General features: G+C 43.3%; 1 long non-coding RNA gene across 3 annotated transcripts in view; it reads left to right on the forward strand.

Moving 5' to 3' along the window:
- LOC140598163 (uncharacterized) overlaps nt 1–24,276 on the forward strand; it is a 111,778-nt gene that overhangs the window by 28,711 nt on the left and 58,791 nt on the right. The window contains exons 6-7 of one of the 3 annotated variants that reach the window (XR_012000277.1): nt 17,371–17,423; nt 18,385–18,603. The exons of the other annotated variants lie outside the window; for them this stretch is intronic. This is a non-coding gene — a long non-coding RNA (uncharacterized lncRNA). Of the gene's footprint in view, nt 1–17,370; nt 17,424–18,384; nt 18,604–24,276 lie in introns of those variants that run through there. 3 annotated transcript variants of the gene reach the window in all.

Genomic DNA, 24,276 nt, shown 5'->3' on the forward strand with positions numbered 1-24,276 from the left:
AAATTAAAAGGGCTCATTTTTGTGGGAAGCAAGAGGCTAGACTGACAGGTGCCAAGACTCCGTGACTCCTGGTAGGCATGGAAGGCGTTTTGCCCATTTTCTGCCAACAGGTCACGAAAGCAGTTGTGTGATTAAATTCATTTTTTGGAGGAATCACTCTGGCTATTGTGTGCAGGAAGAACTGTGGGGTTGGGGTGACCCTATGAGGAAGACCGATTGTGACACTGTCTTATTTTAACCCAAGGAAGTAATATGACTTGAAATGGAGTGGTTGAGGGCAAAATTCTCATTCCTCTATGTGCCTTCTGACTACATATGTACCAGTATGGTATTATAGCGTGGGATTCCAATCACTTCTTTATCTGTCTACATGATTTAGACTAGGACTGCTAAATGTAGCTGTTTGCTTATTTTTTTGACAATGGATTCTCAGTACCTAATGTATGATAAATCCTCAGTAAATGCCAGTAGAATGAAAAAGTGAATTATTTACTGGATAATTAATTTGCCTAAATGGATTAAAGAGGCAAAAGCTCTAAAGGCAGAGGCCAAGTCAGTTAGGAGTTGTGGAATTTGCAGCAGTTGGGGGATGGAAAAGGATGAGTGTTGGCTTTTAATGGGAATGGATGGGATGCCTGGGTGGCTCAACGGTTGAGCGTCTGCCTTCCGCTCAGGGCGTGATCCCAGTTTGGGAATCCAGTCCCACATTGGGCTCCCTGCAGGCAGCCTGTTTATGCCTCTCCTGTGTTTGTGCCTCTCTCTCTGTGTCTCTTATTAATAAATAAATCTTTTTTAAAAAATGGGAATGGAGACTATTGATTCATAGTAACAGGATAGGAAGAGAAGTGTGAACGTAACTTTGGGTAGATTGCAAGCAAGGTGCTGGGCAGAGAAGAGATTTCTCATCTTATTGCTTCTATTTTCACAATGAAATATGAAGAGAGGGCTTCGGTTGGGGGATGGGTCGATAGAGGATATTTGAAGTGAAAGGAGATGTGAAATAGCCAATTTGAGAGACTGAGAAAGTGAACATACAAGAACGTTGTAGTAAGGGTGCATTCACTGAGTTCCATTTATGTTTGAGAAATTGTTGAATAACTTAAATAAACATACATTTTGTTCTCTTTCTTAAGATTTATTTATTTTTAGAAAGAGCGTGACCAGGAGGGGCAGGGGGAAAGGGGGAGATTCTCAAGCAGACTCCATGCTGAGCGTGGAGCTCACACGGGGCTCAGTCTCATGACCCTGAGATGGCAACCTGAGCCGAAACCAAGAGTCAGTGGCTTAGCCGACTGTGCCACCCAGGCGCCACAAGATGAATTTTAGTTTAACTAAAACAAGGGATCAAATTCAGGGCTCACCAAAATGCTTCTAGATTCTCCTTACTCTTTCTCAATTTTCTTTCGTACCCAGTACTCAGTGGAGCTCTTTTGTTTTTCCTCACAGTTAACAGCTTACTCTCCTATGGGGTTTAGTTTTACCTTACCTTTCACCCTCTTCTCCGTTCTTCATTTTTTAATTTAGTAATTATTCTTTTACCCTAGGTTCTTAGCATCTTTCCCTGCATAGGTTTTGATTCTAGGTCAGAATACGCTAGTAGTTGATCTGGACAAGGGGCTTGGGAGAACATAGAAAAGGAGTCATATTGGATTTGTTATTGCAGGATTCTTTGGCAGACTGCTAGTTGTCGTGGATGGGCAAGTCTTTGGACATTTCCAACTTCATTCTTTACCATGTCATAAAAATAGCAGATGCTTTCCTTGCTGCTTAGAACACTGGCTCTCAAAAAAACAAAAACAAAACAAAAAACACTGGCTCTCAACCATGAAAATGTATAAGCTCAAAAAATGTATATGCTGGGATGCCTGGGTGGCTCAGCAGTTAAGCGTCTGCCTTCGGTCCAGTCCGTGACCCTGGAGACCCGGGATCCAGTCCCCCGACGGGCTCCCTGCATGGAGCCTGCTTCTCCCTCTGCCTGTGTCTCTGCCTCTCTCTGTGTGTCCCTCATGAATAAATAAATACAATCTTTAAAAAATGTATATGCTTATTTGTATGGCTTTTTAAAAATTCAGGATCTTCAGAAATTCAGATTCAACAGATCTTGAGTGGTTTCAGAAACCCACAGGTGATGCACTCTAATATGCACCCTGGGTTAAGAATGACTGATCCAGGGGCACCTGGGTGGCTCAATAGTTGAGCTTCTGCGTTTGGCTTAGGTTGTGATCCTGGGGTTCTGGGATTGAGTTTCACATTGTGTTCCCATGAAGAGCCTGCTTCTCCCTCTGCCTGTGTCTCTGCCTCTGTGTCTCTCATGAATAAATAAATACAATCTTTTTTTTTTTTTTAAAGAGTTCCTTATCCAATAAAGGAAAATCAGATCTTCTAGGAGAAGTGGTTGATTTCAGGGCTGGGCTAAGAAAAAATATAATATGAGCCTGGAACCCTTTATGGTACCAGGAAACAAATAAATGCTAAAAAGGGGGGGAGAGGGGTTTTTCCCCCAATGACAATATTGAATTTTAACCCATAAAACAAATCTCTATGAATTCTTACTCATATAAGTAAATGAATAAATAAATAAATGGAAGATAAGAGATAACTATCTCACAGAATTTCAGTTAAAAGGGAAATAGAGAACCATTAGGTAAATACTACAGTAACAACTATTGCAGACAGGATCCACCAGTAGAGGCTAAAATCAGCAGGCAAAAGTTGAAGAGAAACAGGAGGTGTGTGTCATCCCCAAGATACTTACCAACTACAGAAGGAAAACATTAAATTTACACCGGAGTAACCCAGCACACGGCAACTTAATGAAATGATCACTGTTAACATCACTGGTAATAAGATACATGGACATCATGAAACTCTTGCTTTAGTGCACTGAGAACACATTTAAAAAAAATTATTCTTGATAGAAGTGAATACACTCATTACAGTCATGAGGAAGCATGATGGTGCCTCAGGGCAGCCCCCCGTGGTTTCTCTCCCTGGAATGTACTGCCTCCATTTCCGATCTCTGACGGATACGCAGACCTTTCTTTAAAAAAAAAAAAAGATTTTATTTATTTATTCATGAGACACACAGAGAGGCAGAGACCCAGGCAGAGGGAGAAGCAGGCTCTGTGCAGGATCGACGTGGGACTCGATCCCGGGTCTCCAGGACCAGGCCCTGGGTGGAAGGCAGGCGCTGAACCACTGAGCCACCCGGGCTGCCCCCAATACACAGACCTTGTACTCTTGGTATGATTGGTTCTTTTCATTTTTTTGAGCTTTGTTCCTCCTTAACTTGGACATGGTCTCTGACTAACCAATCTGAATATACTCTTAGTATTTTTTTTTAATCCTAGTTCTTTCCTTGTGGCCCTTATCACGATTAGAATCTTAGTCTCTGCGCTAAGCCTATGCCCCTTGATGGGAAGGCCTAGTTTTGTTTTGCTCAACAAGCTGTACTTAATGCCTGGCATGGCTCCTGAAATGTAGATAGAAGACATCCCAGTTGTTGAGAATGAGATTGAGTGATTGAACAGAAACAATCCTGTTTCTGAAATTGAAATAAAAAATATATTGAAAAAAATTGAGTGTCACAATACACAGGTTTGAATCATATGTGCTACCGACTTACTTATAATACTTGGCAGGTTTTCACTTCTTTGTATTCTAATTAATAAAAACTATAAAATTAAAGGTTTTTATGAGTTCCTTCTGTTGGGGAAAGATTATTATTTTGAATTGTAAAATTGTTATTCTAGTTTTGGTTTTGTAAGTATTTAATGGTTTCTAGAACAACACTAACGTGTGGAGCTCATTTTTCTTTTCCCCCCACCTTTATTGAGGTATAACAGACATGTGCCATTGTATACATTTAAGGTGTTTGGGTGTCGCCTTGACACACTTGTACATTGCAAAATGCTGACCACTTTAGTGTTACTAACACCTCTACCTCATTACATTTCTTTTTTGTGATGAGATTGATTAGTATCTACTCTCTTAGCAACCCAGAAAATACAGTTTTTTAGGTTACACTATAGTATAAAAACTCTAATATAGTGATATGAACTATAAACATCATGCTGCAAATTAGATATCCAGAGCTTATTCATCCTGTAACTGGAAATTTGTATCCTTTGACCAACATGTCTCCATTTCTCCCATCCCCCAGGCCCAGACAACGTTCTTGTCTTTTTTTTCCCCCCCGTGGAGCTTGGCTGTTAGATTTCATGTTTGAGTTCATATTGTCTTTCTCTGCCTGATTTGTTTCTCTTAGCATAATGCCCTAAAAAATCCATTCATGTTGTTGCAAGTGTTAGAATTTCCTTCTTTCTCTTGGTTGAATAATACTCCATTATACACACAAGCCTGCACAAACACATGCAAGCTTGCTCACACGTGTGGAATGCGCAGGGCTTGTGCTCTGATATGTGGCTGCACATAGTGGCAAGAGCATGGACTGTAAGAAAGCAGTTGCAATGTGGGGTTTGTGGAGTTCTCAGCTGGTTGCACCACCAGCTCTAGCAGGGAGGTGACACGCTTGCAAAGTGGTACTGCAGGCAGGGACCTTGCAAGGTAGAAATGTGGCACCTGCCCATAATTCCATCTCTGGGGGAAGTCCTAATGGTTTCCTGCCTCTCTGGCAGGTACTTGAATGGGTCTCCTTCACATATGGTCAAGGCGCTTTTCAAATTGGTGTTTTTGTGCTGAGTCCCAGTTTTTGTGAATCTGCACATGAGCACTTTAGAGCAGGTTCCCTGTTCCCTACAGTTATATAGGTTTCGTGAATGTAATTCCTGTTGGTTTTCAAAGCCCAGTGTTTACAGGGCTCCACTCTCCCATGCAGGGTCTAAGGGTTGGGGTGCCTGATGCAGAGCACAAACCCTTCACTCTTCAGGGGAAAATTCTGAATTTTTGAGATCCCTCCTGATTGTGCATTGCCACAGCTCAGGTGGAGTGCTTTTGGAGAGAGGTGTCTCTGCCCCTTCTACCTTTCTCAATGCTGCTCTTTTTATGTGGAGACTCTGTTCCCTCAGTTTTATGGTTCTTGTTTTTGTTTCTTTTTCCCCCGAGGAAAGTATTCCATTTCTAATTGTATATTTGTTATATCTATGGGAGGGAGTTTACGATCTTCTTAGCCACTGCCATCTTGAACCCAGCTCTGTTTCTTAAAGTAGGTGTCTATCCTTAGGGACTCCCCTCTTAGGAACTGTTTTTGCTGCATCCCATAAATTTCAGCATAGTGTGCTTCTATTTTCCTCTGATTCAAGATATTTTTAAAATTTCTCTTTTGATTTCTTCTTTGACCTATTGGTTGTTCAGGAGTGTGTTGTTTAATTTGTACATATTTGTGAATTTTTCCATTTTCCTCCATTGTGATTTCTGGTTTCATTCCATTTTGGCCGAAAAAGATACTTGGAAAAATAGATACTTGCTATGATTTCAATCTTAAATTTGCTAAGGCCTATTTTGTGACCTAACATATGATCGATCCTGAAGAATGTTCTGTGCCCACTTGGGGACAAAGTGTATTCTGCTTCTGTTGGATAGAACGTTCCGTATATATCTGTTAGGTCCATTTGACCTAAAGTGTGGTTCAGTTCTAATGTTTCCTTCTTGATTTTCAGGCTATGGGATCTATTCCTTCACAAAAGTGGGGTATTGAAAGCCTTTACTATTATTGTATCATCTACTTCTCTTTTCATATCTGTTAGTATTTGCTTTAATATGTTTAGGTACTCTGATATTGAATATATATATATATATATAATTTATCTTCTTGATAAACTGATCCCTTTATCATTATATAATGATCTTCTTTGTCTCTAAAGTCTATTTTGTCTGATATAGAGCTACTCCTGCTCTTTTGATTTCTACTTGCATGAAATGTCTTTCTCTATTCCTTTACTTTGAGCATATATGTCTTCTTAAAGCTGAAGTCTCTTGTAGCCTGCAAATAGTTGGGGTCTATTTTTTGTTTGTTTGTTTTTTGTTTTAATACATCAATCCAGTCTATTTTATTGGTATATGTTATAGATATAACAGTCCATTTTACACTAACAAGTTAACTTTAATAGCATACAAATCTCTACCCCTTTACTCTCTGCTTTTGTTTTTGAAATCACAATTTTCTGTAGTGTATTCATGAACAAATTAATTAGCTAATTTGTTTAGCTGTTTTTAATATTTCCATCCTTAAACCTTTCTAGTCGATTTAAGTGGCTAGCACACCACCATATTACACTATTAAAATTTTCTGAATCTGACTCTGTGGTTACCTTTACCAGTGAGTTGTGTATTTTCATACGTTCGCATGTTACTGATTAGTGTCTCTTCATTTCAGCTTGAGGAATTCCTTACAGCATTTCTTGTAAGGCAATGCTAGTGGTGATGAAATCCCTCAGCTTCTGTTTATTTGGGAAAGTCATTACATAATCTTGTATGTGAAGGACAGCTTTGCTGGGTAACATATTCTTGGCTGCTGGGTTCTTTCTTTCAGCAATTTGAATACATCATTCCTTTCTCTCCTGGCCTGCCAAGTTCTGTGCTGAGAAATCTGATTGTAACCTTATGGGAGTTCTCTGTATGAGAGAAATTGTTTTCCTCTTGATGAATTTAAAGTTCCCTCCTTGTCTTTGATTTTAGACAGTCTTTTTTTTTTTTTAAGATTTTATTTATTTATTCATGAGAGACACACATACAGAGAGAGAGAGAGAGGCAGAGACACAGGCAGAGGGAGAAGCAGGCTCCATGCAGGGAGCCCGACGTGGGACTCGATCCAGGACTCCAGGATCATGCCCTGAGCCAAAGGCAGACACTCAACTGCTGAACCACCCAGGCATCCATAGACAGTCTTATTATAATGGCTCTTAGAGAACATCATCTTGTATTGAAATCTTGGGTGATCTATTGGATTCATGTACTTGGATGTCCAAATCTTTCCCTAGGTTTAGGAAGTTCTTAGCCATTATTTCTTTAGATATTCTTTCTACCTTTTTTTTCCTTCTCTTCTCCTGAGACTGGTGCTAGAGCTGGTGGTATGGACACACTCAGCTGCAGGTACCTGCATAGTGGCAGGAGCTGGTTGTAGACACTCATATGAGGGCAGGTAGCAAGATCTGGGGCCAACTATGGACTCACTGGCAGCTGCAGAGGCCCTGCCGATTGGCATTGTGGTTGCTGCATCTCACCAAGGATGCATGGCAGTGGGAGCTGGTGCTAGAGTTTGGGCTATACATGTGTACAGTTGGAGGAGCTATTTGTAGGTTGGCACAGTGGTGCAGGCCACTAACAGAGCCGGGGACTGACCTGGGCCCATAAGTGACTGCACAGGGCCTGGCTGTTGGCACGATCTCCTGTGGCTGGACAGCCTCTCCCAACATGCCCACTGTAGCATAGGCCAGTGATGGATGCCAGGCCAGTGGTACATAGCTAGAGGGACTGGCTCTTAGCATGTGCATGATGGTGGGGGTCAGCCAAAGTGTCTAGGCTGGTGTCTTACATTGCCATAGCAGCAGTGGCCTGGGCTGGCTATAGGTTCAGTTCCTAGACTCCAGTGATGGTGGGGTGGGGAGGCAGTGGGGACTCAGGAGGCTGGTGTTAGTGAATGTGAATGCCTATGGCGTGAAAGCTGGTGAATCTGCAAGGGATCCATGAAGGCAACTGGCCATTGGTTTTGTTCAGCGGCAAAAGCTATGGATTTGTCTTCAGAGCAGGTCACAGTGAACTCTGATCACTTTTTTTGCTGCATGGCTTCTGCTGGTATCTCCTGCTTTTCTTTCTTGTTCCTAGTTGCTTCTATATGCTTCAGCTTTGCCAATTTGTGTCAGGTGAAACTGAGGAAGTATTTCTGTGTGGGGTCTCAAAAGGCTTAGGAAGCTGGTCTTGCTCTTCCTTTCCCATCAAGGGGAACTCTTTATAGCTGTGAAGTTCACTGTTGGCACTGAGCAATGACAGTTTGGGAGATGGGATGATATAGGCAAAATTAAGCTGTTTTATTTTTGTGTGGCTATTCTCAGTTTTTTTGTTCTACTGTGATGCTTAAGTTTTTTAAGTGGACCCTAGAGCTCTCACAAAACTGTTTGTTGTTGTTGTTGTTGTTGTTTTGAGAGCAAGTGGGAAAGAGAATGGAGGAGGAGGAAGGGGCAGAGGTAGAGAGAATGTCAAGCAGACTCCCTGCTGAGCACACAGCCCCATGTGGGACTTGATCTCACAACCCTGAGATCATGACCTGAGCTGAAATCAAGAGTTGGAGGCTTAACTGACTGAGCCACCCGGGCATCACTCTTTTTTTACTTTTTGATAGTTATCTAATTTTTAAGCTGTGTAGGAGAATGGACACTGGGTCTCCTATGTGGCCATTTTGGTGATGTCACTCTGAGCCTTATTTTTCTTATTCCTAGGGATAGCAAATTAGCATCATCTGAAGTGAAAGCCTATTGAAAAAAGAGACTTATACTGGCTCAGTTCAATACAGTTCTGTAATTGGCTAGTGATTTCTGCCTTGGATATATAAGGTATATAAGGCTCAGTGTTAACTAGGTGATTTTCATCCTTGCAATAGAGGACTTCTGTTTCTCCAATTTGTGTTAATTATGTCATTCTATACATGATAAATTGTTTATGTCTATAAGAGCTCCTAAGACATATATTTAGGAAGCAAAGGGTTAGCCTGTTGGGTCCAAGGCTCCTAAGACCATTAGAGACCTATTTGGCCTAAGTTTACACCAAAGTGTTGCTATTTCACACGTTTTTACATTTAAATAGGATTCTTTTTCTGAACTCTCAGATAGTTTCCAAAGTTAAATGGCTTTTTTTAATAACTCACTGGGCTGATAACATGTTTATTATGAATATTAACTGTTGATATTGTTAGAGTTAATAAGTCCTGTGGGTGTAACAATTTCCTTCGAATTCCTTGCTGGTTGAAAAAAAATGGGCACAGCATGACATAACGTGCCAAAAGACAGGAAAAGTTCAGATAGGAAATTAGTGGTAAGTAAACAGGACAGTGCAAGTAGTTCTAAAATCTCCAGTTGGCGGACAGTGATGGATTGCACCGCCACCTGCTGGCCAGAGGCATAGTTTTGTTCCTGTTTTGCAAGTTTGTTGCCCCCTGCTGGGTTGCTTCCTGTGCCTTACCTGTGTAGGCCTCGCTGGTTCACACAACATTTCTTTCTCAACTGATTGAGCTGGCAATAAATAGGTGGTTTGATTGTTATTCTTTTTATAAAATATACGGCAATAGGCTTGAGCGGGAAACATTTCATAGGACAAAAATTCTAAATCCTGTTTTTTTCTATCTTGTATTACCACAAATAGAATGCCACTGTCCCAAGCTGAAGTTACAGAATTTAAAACTGGAATGACAAAGCACTGTTAGAATCTATTACATTTGGTTGCTGTAGGTTTGCTTTAGCACTTCAAGATTAGTATTCTTTCTTAGATGAATCTAGAATAACTAAAATGTTCTGGATCTATCACAAATGATGGCTAGCATTCCAGCATCACATAATGTGGCCTGAAGATCTTTGCTTTTTAGAGCATGACTGCCTTTATTGGCTCTTCCTATCTGCAGATGTGGCCCATCTTTAATCTTTCTCTCGAAAGGGTTGGCGACAGAAGCATCAGATGCTAAATTAAAAAATTAAACATAAAAAAATAAATAAATAAATAAATAAATAAAAAATTAAACATGATCATGTTAACATGAGCTAGACACCCACCTGTCTTACTAGAAAAAAAAATTCACTCATTTAAAAATGACATATAACAACCTATTTGAACTAGTATATGTTTTAATTATCTTGATACGTATAATGGCTTTTATTTTAGGCAGTAAGGCACCTAAAAAATGGATAATTGTTGCATTTTTTCCCCCCAGAGGTCAAAAAGATAAGTTGGACACTAAGCAATTTAGGCTGGTTGAAATGCTGATTTGTTAGGAGGATTCGCAGATACATTTAGTGGCTCAGGAGAGTCATTTGAAATTTATAATTCTCTAGAATTTTCTAGTGATTAAAGAACAGAGATGTTTTCTCAAGTTTAGTTCAGGCCCTCAAAACTATGGATTGTTAGCTTCACTGGGAATCTAAAGATGGATGCAAAAATGCAGTCTGAGGGTGTCTGAGCTCAGTCCTCAAGAATGCATATTACTTTTTTTTTTTTTTTTTTCCTGTTGAGAGGAGGAGAATTCATTAGTGGTTTCAGTCATGGGTTTTATCTCAGTGCTTGAGAAATAAATGTAAATGCTGAAACATTAGCACAGTGGCACCTCTCATTTTCTTGGTATTGCTACCCTACTGCCTTTCATTTCTCTTGTTAAAGACTCCTGTTCAAGACCATTTCTCTTCGATTTTGATAATTTCCAAAATAGTTTGAGAACCCTTTTAGTGACATATTATTATCCTGATGGGGAATTATTAGAATATAATCATCAAATCTGAAAAACCCCCTAGTCACAGACAAAAGTATAGGGACTGAAAGACCATGAGATATTATGTAAATCACAAATGAGTTATTTTGTTCATACATATGAACTCATTGAGATAATTGAATAGAAATTGCTTTCAAACTGCATATTTTATGAGTGGATTTTTATGACTTCCATTATAGCTTCAGAAATTTTCTTTTGGTCCACAACAGATTCAATTATAATCCTGTTTTATAGTTTTAAATATGCTTGTTTTCTTTTAAAGGCATACAGAGACTAAATGTCTCTGGAATTACACCTAAAACCGCCATGTGAAGGATACTTCTTTTTTTTTTTTTAAGATTTTATTTATTTATTCATGAGAGACACAGAGAGAGGGAGGGGCAGAGACCCAGGCAGAGGGAGAAGCAGACTCCATGCAGGGAGCCCGACGTGGGACTCATCCCAGGTCCCTAGGATCACACCCTGGGCTGAAGGCGGACACTAAACCGCTGGGCCACCTGGGGCTGCCCGTGAAGGACACTTCTAAGTTGTATTTGGTATATGCCGCAGGTGAATCAGTGCATGGTGCTTCTTATGAAAGAGCTCCAAGCGTTTTTTAAAGCAGTCTAATTAATTTACATTTGGACACCATGCAAAGTGAGTGATGAATACCTTAGATTATTTTTCTAATGGAGAAGTTAGAGCAAGAAATTGAAACTCCTTGCCTGGTTTGTATAGTCCAAAGGCACAAACTATATCAGTTTTTAAACTGAACAAAATAGATATTTTTGTTTTAAACTATGATAATACTTTCCACTTTAGTTTGCCACTCATTCATTTATTTATTCTATTAATATACATTGAGCATCTAGTATTGTAGAACTTCACATTATCTCAGGTATTTACACTTTGGGAAGACACACAGACATCTAAGTCAAATTTTTAAATAGCTTGATAAAGGTTTTTAGTCCAAAGAGATCTATGATTATAAAATTATGGATATGACACAATTATAAAAGTATACAAAACAAAATTATTACAAATACATATAATAACATGAATAAACATATACTTATGAAACAATATGATCAAGGATTTGACAGTATTTTGCATCCAGTGTTACGTGCATTTGGTTGAAAGCTAACTATATCTGACTGGGGACTCACGATGCAAACTTTTTCCCCAGTTTTATTGATCTATAATTGACACGTAACATTGGTAGTGAACACTGTGCTGCTTTTTAAAGGACAGGTAGGACTCGGTAGGCAAAATAGGGGAAGGATGATGCAGCAAGAAATCAATCATGTGGATGCCCAAAGGCATGTGCTTCCTGCAATGCTTAAGGAACCATAGGTAGTTCTCTCTGGGCATGTGAGAGGGAGATACGAGGCTGCAGGGATGGACGGGACATGAAATGAACGCAAACTTGGACTTAAACTGTGAGAAATCATTAAAGGATTTTAAAATGGTAGCTGGTCAGGTTCTCCAAAGAACACTCGGGCAGCATCACACCTGCTCAATGCTTTCCCAGCTACGAGGCCAGGGCCTGGACTAAGGCTGTGGCTGTCTGAATGGGCAGGAGGGGTCTGTTTATAAGATAAAAGCATAAAGGTCTGTTTGTAGAATAGATTCTTTGGAAAGTGGGTGATTGTGGAAGTGGAGCACATCTTCCATCTTGAATGGCTGGTGAATAGTGGTGCTATTTACTAACTTGGGGAATGCATCAGGAGGAACAGAGTTGGCAAGAGAAATTATGGCTTTTATCCTACTGCCTGGCAGGCAGCAGGTATTTTTTTTATTTTATATTTTACACCTTATCAGTAAAAATACATGTCTAATAAAATTTTGAACTTGCAACCAACTTGATACCCATTTACAATGAAATACCTACCTCTACAATTTTGAGTGCGATGACATCATAAATAGAAATCTTAAAAGGCTGAGATGGAAAAATATCCCCAGATAGAAGTTCTGCTGCTTTCTTTGCACATAACATTGACTGTTTTGTAAATTGCAATTCGTAAGTCCTTGCTTTAAGACAATCTCTGTGGATGAGGCCACCCTCATCTACAGGAGGAAGAATTGCTGAGTGAAAGGATGGGAGGGGAGGTGGATGCTTGCCTACTCCCGGCTAAGAGGTAAACAGGAGGAGGGCCTGGGTGGCTTCGTCTGGTAAGCCTCTGAGTCTTGATGTTAGCTCAGCTGTGATCTCAGGGTTGTGGGAGGGAGCCCCACAGGAAGCGCCTCCACCATCCCAGGTGGGGGCTCTGAATGGGTCTGTCCTGGCACTGAGCCAGGCATTTCTCTCCCTCCTTCCCTGCCCCTCCCTCTGCTCCAGGGCACGTGAGCACTCTCTCATATAAATAAATAATTCTTAAAAAAAAAAAAAAAAAAGAAAGAAAGAAACAGGAAAACAAGAGTGACACGGCGTGGCCAGAAAGGTTAAGAACAATCTCGTGGAAGCTAAAGGAAGACCAGGGTTCCTGTGTTTATTGCGCCAAATCCCCACCTTATTTACTGAGCATATGCACTGTGGTGAGCACGTTCAGGGGCCTGGGGACTCAGTGTAAAATAAGACCTTGTCCTGTCCGAGAGAGGCAAAAAGTAAATGACAGCATCACAGGGTGATTCGTGTTTTATTAAAAGTATATGCCTTCCATCTGAAGCTGCATGTTGATGTATTAGGGAGGTGGGATGCTTCAGGTTTCACAGAAGGGGAGGGGCTGAGCTGAGTTCTGTCTGCTGTTGCTGCTGAGCAGGAGTCAGGTAGACAAAGCTTAAAATGTCTGTGACTTTGATTCTCCAGGAGAACAAAATTTTCACTAAGGGTACAAGGAACCATCTTTCTGGTGTCTATCATCATCATGAATACATGCAAGCCCTGGCTCATTTATATTCCCTTCACATTTTCGCAAATTGTTACAGATAACAGTACTCACATTTAAATGAGAACTTTTAAATACCTTTCTCTATTTATAGCAGGAAAGAAGTTCCCCAATTCTGCTCCCCGGAGGCGTTCATTACAGGAGGTTTAATGAAGCAGGCAAACAGGTGCTTTTTATGTTTTTTATAAAGGGTTGCAACAGCTCTTTTCGCATCCCTTCAGCTTCCAACTGGGAGCACACGTCATGCCCTAGCTAATGGCTCACAGCAGGGTCCCCTAGTGTGCTCCACATAAATATTCAGTTTTATCTTCCTCTGCCTGGTGATCGATCATAAGCACAATAGACAGAGAAAGATGGAAAAAATAAATACAGAAATGTATGATTTCTGGGTCATAAATCTAAAGTTAGTTTTGGTATAGTAAGATCTAAGAAGTAGGTTGGTGCAGGAGTTAATAAAACCTCGGCTGTTTAATATTAAAGATTTTCCTAAATCCTCAATATTCAGGGAAAAATAATTCTAGCTTGTGGCCTTGTCTCTCTTCCATTGCTTTTGATCCCTTCCCCTTGCTAACAATTCGTGTGTCTTGGGGCACTTACAACATTTACAACCATTCTTAACAGGTTGGACGAAATGTAAATATTGTATGAACTCTTTGGTGATTTCACGTGCACCGGGGAGTAAACCTGAAGTACTCGGGTGCTGGAATACATGTCAGTTGAGCAGTGCCATTTCCTTCTAACATTCAGAGTGGAAACTCTCTTTAATTCATTTCTTAAAAGCTCACTTAAAAAATAACCTGAATGAGAAAAATTAACAAAATTGGTTGTGCAATTTAGATAGCAACTCAGGTTCAAGTAAAACTTTTCATTATTTAGGATTTATTTGGAAAACTTTTCTGAACAGTTTTTACTAGGATGTAGGAATGAAGTATTCTGGAGCTGAGAGTTCAATCTCTTTGTAAAGAGTGGGGATCGGACCAAACCGAAGTATGTAGTTATTTCAGTGGCAGGCGATTGTTACCTCTTACTGGGAATCTTAAATTAATAGCATCATTTACAACCATTCTGAGTTATAGGAAGTAAAATAAAGCTATGGCAAAATGCAAACATTGAGGAATATCCTTCTCCAATAGTTTAAAGGGCAAACACTGGTAAGGCAGAGATAGAAAAGAAGTCTGAGGATTGGATAAGTTACTGTCCCAACAAGGATCCGTGGTAAATGCCTTAGCATAAAAATCCAAGCACCCTTTTTATGCTGTGTTTAGGATTACAGTTTGGCTGTGAGAAGGAGACTCAGAAAAGAAAGGTTTCGAACAAGTTAGATGCGTTTCTCTCTCTCCCTGAAGACTGGTGGCAGTCCGCAGCTGCTGAGGTGGCTCTGTGCCTTGAAATCCAGAGGAACTCCATTCCTTGGAGCTCTCTGCTCACTCACCCCTGAAGTATGGCCCCTGTTCTTGAGGTTCAAGATGACCTCTTGAGCTCCGGATATGCTATCTATGTTCTACATGGCAGAAGAAAAGACAAAGAGGCAAAGGATGGGCACAGATGTTGAGTCCATTTATACATCATTAGTCCTGACTTAGTCACACCACATAGTTAGCTGCACGGCAAACTGGAAAATGCCTGCTTAATTCCAGGTGTCCTTGTGCCAAGTTAACAGTTGAGGTTTCCGTTACTAGAGAATGGATACTGGAGAGCAAGGAGAAGTCCCTGCCCAGGCTGCCTCTGTGGTAAATGATGCATCAGTAAGCAAAACTATTTCATGGGCATTGGACCAGTGCTGTGCACAAAGCTCCAGGGATGGTTCGAGGTTGCCCACTGCTGTACCTCCAGAAATCCTAGACCCTATATGGCCTTCCTTCATCCCCGCCAGCCACTACTGCCACCCTGCCCTCCACAGAGGGCCTGGCTACGGGTATGGCAAGATTTGGGGTCATGCTCTTGCATCTGGGGAAAGGCAACCTGGTGGTGTGGAGGCCGAGAAAATTAAGGCCATTCCACTTTAAGTTCAGCCTTAGCACAGGTCCAGCCATCCCAGGCCCCTGCGAAGAAGACCTGAAATTTACATTACTTCAGTTACAGGAAAAAAAACAAAAGTTTCCAGCTTAATGTCCTAGAAAGCCCCACATGAGCATAAGAACTGAGCCCAGGCCAAGGGCAGGAAGCCCCTATTAGAATGAGAACAGAGCTCAATGCCCTTGAAGGCCCCATATCAGAATGTAAACAGAACTTGAGGAATTGCTCCCCACCTCCTGGAGGTCCCCGAGACCAGCCCACAACTCAGCTCCCCCTCGGGGTTCAAGTCCCTGCTCCGCTGGGTGGGGCGCACCTGGGCCCAAGCTCCAGCTCGTAAATCAACCCTCGTGTGTTTGCATCGGGGTCGGCTCCTCGGGGTTTCTCGGATTCGCGATCTTGGGCACAACACCTGCAGCCGTCCCGTCCCTGGCCCGGCAGCTCCTCGGCAGCCTCTCACCCACCCACCCCCGCCCCAGGACACAGGCACTCTGCACTGAGGCTGCAAGGGCCTTGGACCTGGTGGGTTGGGGCGGTAGCCCTGGGGAGAGGATACGTCTGACTCAACTTCCCTGGCTGGCTGGAGGCAGAACCCAGCTATGGTCCGGTTTCAGCAACTCTTAGCTCTGGGATGTAAGCCGAGTCCCTGGCAGCTGTGAGGGTCTGCACTTGCCCCGCAAATATACAAAATGACCTTGGGGGACACTTTCTGGATCTGGCTTGAGGTTGTCTCTTCTGGTCCACCCCGTGCACCCTCAAGGGATAAGCCACAAAATTAGTCTTAATCTCGGTGGCTCCTAATAGGACTTAAATGCTCTGTTAATTACATTTAAAATTGGCATTTCATCATATAAAGATAAATGGTAAAATTCATGCTAATAACTTAAAATCTTAACATTCTTAGAATGAAATTAAGTAGTAAATATAGCATCATCATGACAAATTGGAAGAAAAATTGCAGAAGAAACGTAAAGGGCTCTATATCTTAATATCTTTAATGGCATTTCTTCCCCCTTATCTCCCTTCCTCCCGTGATTTGGAACAGGAAACCTCACATTTTCATTTTGCAGTAGGCCCTACAAATAATGTAGCTGGTTCTGTGGGTGAGTTTCTCTATTTCAATAAGAATATCTTGCCTTTGAAGTTTTGAAGGCAAGTTTGTAAAAACTTCATGAAAGGATTAATCAGAACAGCTACCCTTTGGCTGGGCAGGTGTGCCCTTTTTTTCGGGTGTCAAATAAGATTACACGTTCACCCTCATCTCATTACCTCGTTAGCCATTTGCCATCCACAGTCAAATGAGATATTCTCATTAACGCCAATGAGACTTGTGTACCCATCAAGATTGGTATTAGCGTGAGATGCAGAGCAGCTTTGTCAATAAATCAGTGTGGCCATTGCCTCAATAACCACAATGCAATTTTCAGCATGTCTGCTATAGATTTATATCCTCTTATTACATAAAAGAAATGCTGAAGGTCTCTTGTGTTTTCCTAAGTATTTTTGAATAACTGTACCCTTTCCTACCTCTCTAATTCTGACAGTTTCTGTACGTATGAATGGAAAAGACCATTTCTACTCTAAAAGATGAGATTATATACATGGATTTACTCTCTCGTCTTCCTTCGGCTGTGGCCCACCTACTCAGGGCTCTATTTATAAAGCTGGCTTGGCATGTAATTTGGTTGCCTAATGGAATAGAGGTGAATAACAAGCGGTCCCACTGTAAAGTAATCATGTGCAAGACGGATGACGTAGAACGTGTGGTTTCGAGAACTTCCTGCACTATTAGTCCCTTGGGTAATACATCTTAGCTTCTCCTAGTGCGTATTGTACCACAATTACGCTGCACATCTTCAGTTTTTGCAAAACGCACCAGTGTGCCAGGGCCAGACTGACATCTCCACATGGATGGTTCCTAATAAAACAACAACTGACAAGATACATTTTTAGCCACAAATACAGCTCCTTCAAGGTTGTGCTGTGTCAAAATGCTCTGTGATGAGACGGCATTGTGAGGAGTTACTGCCGCTGAAGCACACCATATTACTTCTGTTTTCATCGTAGATAAATGCATCAGATGTGCCACAACAAACCAGCCGTTAGCATTCATATTACAGGTAAGGTCCAAGGCTGGGAAATTGGAAGAGAAATGAGTAAAGATGGAATTTCACTCATTTTAATAAGCCATAGGTAGGGTTTTGATGTATAAGTTAGTTTGGTCATTTAACAAATTTAGTGAGGCTTAGCATCTGGGAGGTACTACTCTAGATACTAGCAGAGACAAGAACAAAAATTTCTGCCTTCAGGTCCTGGAGCTTTCGTTCTCATGAATACATCAGAACACATGTAACTCATTAAGCAAGTTTATACAGAACAGATTTTTTTTTTTAATGAATTAGATTGTGGGGTTATTATTCGCAGAAATTATTGAGTACGAGAGAGAGTGGTGAGGAGCTTGGGCTCTAGAATCAGATAAACTGGAGTTTGACTACTGGTTTGCTTAAAAGCTGTTTCCTTAGCAGAAGCTTTTTAGAACTAGAGGATATTATGCTGAGAGAAATAAGCCAATCAGAGAAAGACAATCGTATGGTTTCACTCATATGCGAAATATAAGAAATAGTGGAAAGGATGGGAAACTGAGTGGGGAAAAATTAGGAAGAAGACAGACCACGAGAGACTCTTGACTCCGGGAAACAAATGAAGGGGTTGTGAAGAGGAGGTAGGTGGGAGGTGGCATAACTGGGTGACAGGCACTGAGGAAGGCACGTGATGTGATGAGCACTGGGTGCTATACTATATGTTGGCAAATTGAATTTAAATTAAAAAAAAAAAAAAAGAAAAGTGAGAAATTAAAACAAAAAACAAACAACCTGTGACTGTTGGCAAGGAGCTTAAGTTCTCTGAGCCCTGATCTTGAGATCTGTAAAACAGGATGAAAGTGGTGGATTACCACAAGAATAGAATGAGAAATGAGAAAATGCTTGAAAAGCACTTGATGTAGTGCTTGAAGCATAGTTGACACTCAGTAATTGTTCTCCTTATTGTTAGTAATATGATTTAATGTCTATATTCTCATAGGAAGACTTTGATTAGAACACTGAGCCTCCAGCTTTAAATTCTACGGAGCCCGGGATGCCTGGGTGGCTCAGCGGTTGAGCACCTACCTTGGGCCAAGGATGTGATCCTGGAGTCCCACCTGGGGCTCCCTGCATGTAGCCTGCTTCTCCCCCTGCTTATGTCTCTGCCTCTCTCTCTGTGTCTCTCATGAATAAATGTATAAATAATCTTTTTAAAAAAGACTTTAAAAACTTAAATTCTACAGAGCTCGATGAATTAAGGATTGCTATATGGCATTGCCTCTCAAACTTTAATGTGCATGCACATCCATGGGGGATCTTGTCCAAATGCAGGTTCTTCATTAAGTAGATCTACAATGGGGCCTCGCATTCTGCATTTCTAAGAAGCTCCTATGGGATACCTGTGCAGTGGGCTACTGCTCTGTTCATAAAGCACCTTGATTTGACATTGATGTGAGAAATATGACCTGGCACTAAAGGTCAATGTGAGGCAAAGGGTATCCCTCCAAACAATAGGGGGTATCAATGACCTCAACTGATGAGGCATATTAATAACAACAATGGACAGCATGGAAAATACCATGTTTGTTGTAAAATATATAAAATGGGCTGTGGGTTAGGGATCATTGTGATACGGGAGAGCTTGGTTCTTGTCTCACCGAGTGGAAGAATGAATCTCAGGGACACAGGAGAGTGAGTAAAGGGATAGAAGTTTATTAAGCAGAGATACAGAAAAAGCTCTCAGGAGTGAGAGGGGTCCCAACAGGGTTTGGGACAACAACAACAGGGACCCCAACACTGAGGGCTCGTAGGGTTGGTCTTCTTTTATTGGAGGCCTAATCAGGGAAACTAAATCGTTTTAATATCTCCAGTGATATCACCATTGAGTAAGGACTAGTGATAACATCTTTAAGGGCTTACTTCTTCTTTGGGGTCTGGTAATTCTTTTTTGGTCACAAGTAGCTGTTATAATAAGACCCCCTCCCACCCACACCTTAGGGCAGGGTGGTCTGGCTTGTTCCTTTATCTCTGGTTTCCTTACACCTCAGGATTTTGGGGATTTTTGTGAGCCTGCTTCCGTTGCCCCCTGCCTAGCCCTCCCTGTTTGTCCCTAACTCAATTGTTCTCTGGCTACTGCCTCTAAAGAAGTGGTCCCATCCTAACTATCTTGGACAATAGTAATGAATTTGAACTTGCTGGGAAAAGAGCCCCCAAGCCTTTCAATTTGGCCTACCCCACCAGAAACGTGTATCAAAGTTGACTTTTATTTCTACCTCTGTATCTTTAAGAGGCACAAAACACATTGGTGTGCCTCAATCAAGCAACTGTATAATGAAAAATACTTGATATAACATCATACCCAGAGCCAACAATTCCAGTTCCAATATATGTCCGAGAGTCATATTTTTCATTCATAAAAATTTGTACATAGATATCCGTAAGAGCGTATTCCTAAAAGCCTCAAAGTAGAAAACCCGAATTGCTCATCAACTGATGAATAGACAGATAAAATGTGGTTATTTGTACAGTAGGATATTATGTCCAGCCATAGAAAGGAATAAACACTGATATATCCTACAATATGGGTGAACTTTGAAAACATTGTGGTAAGCCAGACACAGAAGGCCACATGTTACATGATTTAATTTATATAAAAAATCGAGAAAAGGCAAATCCATAGAGGCAGAAAATAGATTAGCGGTTTCCAGGGGCTGTGGGAAGGGGAAAATGGGGAGTGACTGTTAACGGATGTGCGGTTTCTCTTTGGGTGATAAAAATTAGAGAAGTGAGTGCACAACCTCGTGAACATACTAATCACTGAATCGCACACCTTGAAATGGTGAATTTTATGGTATGCGAATCATATATACCAATAAAATGTAAAAAATACAGTATATCAAATGCCAGATGCTTCAGCAGCTGGAGATGTACAAACAAAACTTGAAGACTTCACCCAGGTGGGTGGTGGACAGGAGCACCCTGCTGCGCGGCGCCCGTTAGCCCCGCCCCCCGTTAGCCCCGGCCCCGCCCCCGCCCCCGGCCCGGCCCCGCCCCCGGCCCCGCCCCCGCCCCGCCCCCGGCCCCGCCCCGCCTCCGCCCCGGGGCTCGGGTCCCGCTGGAGGTGGCCTCCGGCTGGGCCTGGGCCGCGAGCGCCACGGGCGGGGGGACGCGCAGGCTCAGCCCCGTGCTAAGGGTCGGCACCCGGAGGCTGGAACCAATGCGTGATTGTTGCTTAATTTTTTATTTATTTTTTATTTTATTTCTTTATCGGTGTTCAATTTGCCAACACACAGCATAGCACCCGGTGCTCATCCCGCCAGGTGCCCCAGTGCCCGCCCCGCCCCCGCCCCGCCCCCGCCCTCGTCCGCTCTCCGTCCGGTGCCCCTCTCCGGTATTTCCCACACTCCTCCCCTTTCCCCTTCCTTCCTCTCACGACTCATATTCCCCCAGAGTGAGGCGGTGCAGCGTGTGCCCCCGCCCCGGCCCACCACCTGCCCGGGGCACCGACGCTCCTCCCACCTGCGCGGGGGGCGTCGCGCTGGGAACGGGGGCGCAGGTGCCCGGCGTCTCCCCGCGTCCGTGTCCTGGGGTCGGTCCCCGCAGGGCGCTTGCTGGGTCGCAGGTCGCTGGAGGCCCCGGCTGGGAGCCCGGCCTGGCCCGTGGGCACCTCGGGAGGAGAAAGCCCCGCGCCTCCGCGGCTCCCGGCCCAGCGGCTCTGCGCCCGGCTCTCCTCTCCGAACTTCCTTTTTTCAAGACCTTCCAGCTTTGTCTTCTTCTAAATTACAAAAGGCCTGACCTCTGATCAGGGCGACATTTAACGGACTTCGTGGGGGCCTCCGTCTCCGCCGTGGGGGCGCCTGCGGGGGGTCGCCTGCGGGGGGGGGTGTCGCCTGCGGGGGGGGTGTCGCCTGCGGGGGGGGGGTGTCGCCTGCGGGGGGGGAGGGTCGCCTGCGGGGGGAGGGGGGAGGGTCGCCTGCGGGGGGGGGTGTCGCCTGCGGGGGGGGAGGGTCGCCTGCGGGGGGGGGTCGCCTGCGGGGGGAGGGTCGCCTGCGGGGGGGGGTGTCGCCTGCGGGGGGGGGGTGTCGCCTGCGGGGGGGGAGGGTCGCCTGCGGGGGGGGGGGTGTCGCCTGCGGGGGGGGGAGGGTCGCCTGCGGGGGGAGCTGCCGCCGGGCTAGCGAGCGTGGGGCGCAGGGCTGGACGCCACCGGACCCCGCGGCTGTGCTCGGGGACGCACACTTGGGGGTACCCGCGTGAGCCGCACAGTCTAGGTCCCAGCAGACTCAGACCCCTCGCTCCGGAGAACTAGGCCCGGACGCAGGGGCGCCACAGCCCGGGAGGCCGCCTCGGGGCCGTGGGACCAGGTGGCCGGCCCCGGCCCTCCCGGGTCTGCCTGGGTCGGGGGCTCCCTTCCTGAGCGAGCGGGGCCTGCCCGGGGCCCTGGGCTCCCGCCCCCCTGGCCCCTCCTCCCGCGCCCCGCTCTGCCCCCAGCAGGGGGCCTGGATGAGCACCTCTCTCTGCGCGGATCTCTAGGCCATTTCTTTCCCTGTGTTTATGTCCATCTTTCATTCTTCTGAGATGGAAACAAAACAAAAATTAAAGATGCAAGACATTAAGTTAAAAAAACAATGGGCACCTGGTCTTGTGCCAGAGAGAAGAATCTTCACTGAAAGGTTAGGCCTTTCCTGCTCCCTGTTTCTGAGAAAACCATTGAAGAGCCCGGCTCTAGAAGATGCCCGCTAACTAGTAGCAAAGTGATGTCTCAGTGTATATTCTGGTTCTTTTCCATGCATATTTGCATATTGACAATGTATAAAAGTCTTGGTAACTAATCTCATAACTTTCGTTTAGCGGTTTCGGTGTGCAGAGCACGACTCATTGGTTGTCTGAGCGTTCTGGAAGCCTCACTCTGATGCCCATCACTATTATCATCACTAATAGCAGGCACTTCTTGAGCGCCCAGTGCATGCAATGAACCTTATATATTTCCAAGTCAGTCTCCAAATACTTCTACTATTGATAATGCTCATCTTCACACAATTGATACAATTCTTTTTTTCTTTAAAGATTTTGTTTATTCGTGAGAGACACACAGAGAGAGGCAGAGACACAGGCAGAGGGAGAAGCAGGCTCCCTGCAGGGAGTCTGATGCAGGACTCGATCCCAGGCTCCTGGGATCATGATGCGAGCTAAAGGCAGACACTCAACCACTGAGCCACCCAGGTGCCCTTAATTCTTTATTTTTAATGACACCATTGTTATTGCATATATTGAACAGTGATGGTATGAGTAAATTATCGAATTATTCCATTTAACAAATATTTATTGTGATTGCCAGGTCTTGGTAATTTCCTAGACACTGGGGATTCAGCAATGAACAAAAAGGTCCTGTCTTCATGGAGAATATATTCCATTCAGGGTGGGGATAAAAATTAAATCTGTAGATTATAAAGTATGCCAGGTAGCAATAAATGCTATGGAAAAAAATTAAGCCGAGAGGGTCTAGAGAGGACTATTGGTTGGGATATTGTTATTTCAATTGGAGAAGGTGAATTGTAATGTGGTCCCAAGAAAACCTTGACTAACTTAGTGGGGATCTGTGGAGCAGATGTCAGAGTTGTCCCACACCAAGTTGAAATGACTGGGCCTCTCCACGCCTGCTTTGCTTAGTCATTGGGTGCAGGTGAGGTGATTTTTTGCACCTGAGGCAGGTCTAATAGAATGAGAAGCGAGGCCATTAGCTGACCACACTCTACATTTGGGTAGCAATTTCCTCATTGAAAGGGCATCTGGTGGTGCATCTTCATGTTTACCCAAGAAGCCAACAGAGCTTTTGAGCAGAGGAGTAATGAGATACAAGTGATATTTAAAAAAAAAATGACGCTGGTGACAATATTGTGAATAGACTGTAAAGAGACAAAGGAAACCTTAAGGGAAGATAAAGGCTGGGTAAAGGAGCCCGGTGGAAGACTACCGTCATACAGATGAGATGTGATTAAGACTTGGACCAAAATACTAGCCTTGGTGGTGGAAAAATGTTTTTTCAATGAGAGACATTTTAACACATTTATATGTCGATGGGAATGATCCAGTAGAGAGGAACAAATTGCAGAAGAGAGAAAGGACGGTTGTAAGAGTGATGTTTTGAGCAGGAGAGAAGTGGGATTGAATGTGCAGAGGTAGTAAAGCTCACGGAGAGGGAGTGAAGCGTGGCCAGTTCCTCCTTCATCTCCAGGAAGTAGTCAGGGTTTATAAACACAGATGCAGATGGGTGAGCAGTGGTGGTGGAGAAAGCTGGTGAGGGTCTTCTGATTCCATTTACTTTTCCTCCATGAAGTTGGAATCAATATTATGAGTGAAAATGAGGATGATCAGATGGAGATGTTGGAGGTAGAGGAGAAAAAAATGGTATAAAATTGTTTTCTAGGAGGTAGGGAAACCTTGGTTAACTAATTGTTGGATTGGGGTGTATTAAAAAGAAAATTAGAGCAAGAAGGAAATAATGCTGGAAACTAAGATATAAAGGTTAGGTTTATTGGTCCTGACAAAGTTTAGATTGTGATCATGTGTATGAAATTGGGTGTAAAGCTCAAAGGAAGAGAATGTATCAGAAGATGGCTGGGCTGTTCACAGGATGTTAAAATCATTAAGGCACATCATAAGGATATTCCTGGAAGGTATGAAAGTGAATGTGGACCTTGTCAAGGAAGTAGGACAAGTCACTCTAATGGTAGAATCTGAATGGATAAAATTAAAAACTAGATTCTGGGGAAGAGAAAGTTGAAAAGTCTAGAAATGGCAATGAAGAGCAGGGTTAGCACCTACCTACTTTTGGGATTAAGAGGATGATGGATGGGGGAAGAAAGAAGTCACATTCTACTGGTTAAGAGAGCCC

The sequence above is a fragment of the Vulpes vulpes genome, chromosome 3 (genome assembly GCF_048418805.1).
Source record: "Vulpes vulpes isolate BD-2025 chromosome 3, VulVul3, whole genome shotgun sequence".
NCBI lineage: Eukaryota > Metazoa > Chordata > Mammalia > Carnivora > Canidae > Vulpes > Vulpes vulpes.